The 4,568-nt window shown below is 39.6% G+C and overlaps 1 pseudogene; it reads left to right on the top strand.

Annotated features, from left to right (window-relative positions):
- The first annotated feature begins 651 nt into the window (after positions 1–651).
- On the top strand, positions 652–3,866 carry LOC120609379 (PDZ domain-containing protein GIPC2-like; annotated as a pseudogene).
- The last annotated feature ends 702 nt before the right edge of the window (positions 3,867–4,568 follow it).

Below are 4,568 nucleotides of genomic sequence, written 5' to 3'. Positions count from 1 at the left end.
AGATGCAACCCCGTGATTACAGCAAATGGACAAATGTGGTAAAATGCCAGGAGGTGGAGGTTTGGGAGGACTTCAGATCCATGTGGTTGAGGGCACGTGTCCATGTCAACTGCTTTGCCTGAGTGGCACCTGTGGTGGACACCACATAAGCAGGAATTATATGGCCCCTGCCTTCCAGGAGCATTTAGGCTGGTTGAAGAAGAGAGAGTAGACAGAAATAATTAATTGGCAATCTAGGGCTGCCCAGGCCTAAGTGAAGAAGTTTAGGGGGTTCCAGAGGATGAAGAGTAGGAGATGTGGAGCTCGGGTAGGCTGGAGTGGTCAGAAAAGGAGTCCTTGAACTAGAAAGTAAGGGGTCCTCAGTAGGACAGAGGGATCAGCATGAATTGTGGCTGGAGGCAGGAGTAAGCCCCCTGGAAAAATGATGCTGATGTCATTCACTGGCCATCCTCCCTAGGCCAGACCCTCTTCTAGGTGTTTCCTTTTTCTGTCCTCATAACCACCCTGAAAATTTGGTGCTATTGTCTCAGCTTTAGGGGTGAGGCCCAGAAAGGTTATATATACTGTCCACAGTCACACAGCTGGTAAGTGGCAGTCTGGAGTTAACGCCAGGTTATTCTCATTCTGAAGCATGTTTTGGGATGGATGGCAATGGCAGGTGAGCTCCCTGTCAGAAAGAGGTGTGGGCTGAGGTGAGAAGGTGGTGAGTCAGACTGTGGAGAGACGGGACAGCCCCCGAGGGGCTTGGCCTGAATCCTGAGGTTAGGGATCTTCAGAGGAAGGGTGTACGCTTCACGTGAACCACATGAAAATTCGCGGTACAGAAAATATTCATGCGTGTATATATATTAGACAGGTACCAGTATACTATATACTTTATAAAGCACAGAAAATATATAGTAAGTCCTCATTTACTGTCATTGCTAGTTCTGTGACTGTAAGCAAGAGACGTACAACAAAACCAATTTTATCATAGGTTAATTAATATAAACAATAGTTAAGTTCCTACAGCATCTCATCAATGTCATAATAAAAAAATGTTGAATGAAACGATGTTATTTGGGTAACTGCTATAGGAAGTATTAAAGAAGGAAATCAAATAAAATATTTTCTCTCATACACATACACATGTATTCTTAAGGTGAAATTCTTATGGTCGAATTCTTAAAGTAGAAACAATTAGTGCGTATATTATATAATATATATAAAATATTAGTGTATGTGTATATGGGTGTGTATATTGTGATATATGAAATATTAAAATGTATATATCAGAGAAGATGTTTTATTTGATCTCAATCTTTAATGCTTTCATATATTTTATGCTTTGTGAACTACATAATATACTGGTACTCTAGTGCATGTCTAGGATTTATACATAATTGTACATATATCAGGAGTACAAGTGCAAAAATATTTTATTGTTGGGGTTTCTGATAAAAAATAGTTTGGTATCTACTGCTGAAGATGACGTTTAGGGTGTGAAGAGCAAGTGGAGTTCCCATAAGCCTCAGGATTGTAAACCACACAGAACCCCAGAAGAAGCTGGAAGCTGATGGGCAGTAAATTCTATCAAATACCAGGGTCTGTTGAAACAGATGTGAGGCTGACAGTGAGAGGCCGAGACCTGGAACTGGATGCATCCCTGGTTGGGAAGGCCTGGGGAAAGCCAAAGCCAGGAAGCAAAAACGAGAATCTTACTGATACAGCAAAGTGTTCCCAGTCCCTGATAGGACAGCCAGACGCAAGCCAGGATCACATAGTGAGATGGGCAGCAGGATTAGGGATGTCAGAATAGAGCAGGTTCTGGGCAAGGGCTTGTATCCAGGGCGGAAGAGATAGCAGGAACAAGGCAGAGCTTTATGCTCAGTGTGCTGCCTACTTGGCAACTTCAAGCCCAGACAGGGATTCAGGGGTCATAACTGGCATAGACAAGGTGAGTAGAGGCAGTGTTGCCTAATGGTTAGAAGCACAGGCTTTAGAGTCAGACCAGTCTGGGCCTAAAACCCAACTTTGCTGCTTCCCAAGTGCATGTACTTAAGTGAATTCCTCAGCCTCACTAAACTTCACTTTTCTTGTATGTAAAAGGAATAATGATACCTCATAAGGTAGTGATGAGGATTAAGTGAATCTACTATGTATGTGTTTGGCACTGTGCAATATGATAACTGCTATTATCGTTTTAGATTTGTTATTTATTCTAGTGAGTCCTGAGAATCAGGCCGTTGCCTGGAAATCATAACTGAGACAAAGACCAGGAGTGGGGCTGCTGCCCGGGTAACTGAACGCCAAGCCCTTCAATGCCTTCAGCCTCTGGTCTGCGGAGAAGGGAGGATTGTGGATGTGAGAACCAGCCCAGGTGTAACAGCAGCTCTCCAAAACCTGAATAAGTATGACTTTTGAGGACGTTGTCCATTAATGGCAATTAATACAGGGCCTACCTCCCATCTCAGGGTCTTTATACCAGCCACGCCATCTGTCCAGTCTGCCCTCCCTGGTGTCCACCTGGTTGGTTCCTTTTTGTCATTTATACATGGTTACTGTCACCTTACCAGAAAAGACCTCTTTGGCTACTCAATCTAAAGCCGCCACCATTTACAGAGCACTCCACCTGACTATAACAGAATACTCATTCTTTTCAAGTGCATGTGGATTGTTCACCCAGGTAGGCCATAAATCATGTCTCAATAAATTAAAAGGATTGAATTCATAGAGTATATTCCTTGACCACAACAAAATTAAATTAAAAATCATGAATGAAAATAAATCTGAAAAATATCCAAGTATTTGGAATTAAATGACACTTTTCTAAACAACCCATGAGTCAAAGAACAAATCATAAGGGAAATTAGAAAATATTTTCAACTGAATTATAATGAAATACAACATATCAAGGTGTGTGGGGTACAGCTAAATTCTTATTGCTTAGAAAGCAACTTTTAGCTTTAAAGGCCTATATTAAGAGAGAAGAAAGGGAATCATTTCACAGTGTGTATGTATATCAAAACATCACATTATATACCTTATATATACACAATTTTATTTAACCACCATACCTCAATAAAGCTGAAAGAAGAAAAAAAGGCCTAAAATGAACAATCTAAGGTTTCATCTTAAGAACCTTGGAAAACACAAGTAAAATTGAAAGAGAGGACGGGCTGGTGGAGGGCGAACAGGTGGGTGCCAGTGGCAGCAGCAGCCTCCTGGAGCCCACGGTTGCCCCCACCACAAGCTGGTTTTCCACACGCAGCTGGCGCAGGACAGTTGCAAGGCATAGTGGAGAGTTTCTCCAGCATTCTTGAGCTCTACACCAAGATCATGGGTTTGTTTGAGATTTCATCCTCCAAAATCTTATATATTGCTCTTTAAACACACCTAAAGGTGATATGGAAAGACTCTTAGGAGCACAAATAGGTCTTGAAGATTTCATATTTGCTCATGTGAAAAAAATTTAAAAAAAAATGAATGTGTATAAATCTGAGGATTAACTTGGTCTCACCGTTACAGATCATGGTGTTGGCTAAGCTCTTATAAAGAAAGAGTCGAGGTCAAAAGCTGAAAGTTCATCAACAGGAAAAATTGGTACCAGAAGAGAGACACTTCTTCGCCTGAGATCAAAACACCCTGACACTGTGGGAGAAGTGCCTGCTGAAACCAAAGCCAAGGCAATTGAAAAGGCTGATAATCTTGAATTGTACATGGGAATTCGAGATGTTGATTTAGATACCACAATACATGAAGCTGGAAAGGACAAAGGTAACCCACATGAATTTGCTGTGGCACTTGACAAAATTCTTGGACACTCTGCATTCTCAGATGACTGTCTTTGAGGTTTAGGGAGCCGTTGTAATGCCAAACGAGGATGACTGAGATGTGAATGACCCATCACTGGAAAAATGAACCATTGTTCCTTTAAGAAAAACTATAAAATCTGCTTTAAACACTGTAATGGACTCTAGTTTGGTTTTATATGTATGGAATACATTCTTTGAAATACAATTTTGATTTCTGGTACTTTTTAATGCAGTTGCATATGTAGTATGCTTAAGAAAAATTACTTAAAATAACAATTTTAATATTCAAATGATTTTTAAAGTAAATTTTAGGGAGTATTTCTAAATAGATGATTTTCTAGATAGATGATTATTAATGGGGACTAATACCCACCTTTTGCTTTCCACATATAAATAGTTGATTGCAATAGCTTTGTAGATCTGTTGCAAAATTTTAATGCAGTGAAAATTAAGAATGAAGCATAATTTGCTTCATAGCATCTTCTTTTTGTTAACTAGCTTGAACAGGATACGTTCAGGAAATGAAATGTGAATAATGCCTGCTATAGATCTAGAAGCATTGTTTTATTTTTTGAATCCACTGTGTAAGGGGAGGAAGATTCCTATATTCTGTTGATGTCTGTGGTCTACTTTCTCTCTTTGTAAAACAAGAATTAATTGACTTTTATATTTTGCTTCTTTGTAATTGCTTCTTTGCTTCTTGAAAACTGTTGTTGAAATCTACAAAAAAAAAAGTTGAAACAGAGAAAATGGAAATAATAAAGAGAAAATTGA

The sequence above is a fragment of the Pteropus medius genome, unplaced genomic scaffold (assembly GCF_902729225.1).
Source record: "Pteropus medius unplaced genomic scaffold, Ma_sr-lr_union100, whole genome shotgun sequence".
Lineage (NCBI taxonomy): Eukaryota > Metazoa > Chordata > Mammalia > Chiroptera > Pteropodidae > Pteropus > Pteropus medius.
Note: the sequence above shows the minus strand (reverse complement) of the source record. Positions and strands in the feature narration are given on the sequence as shown.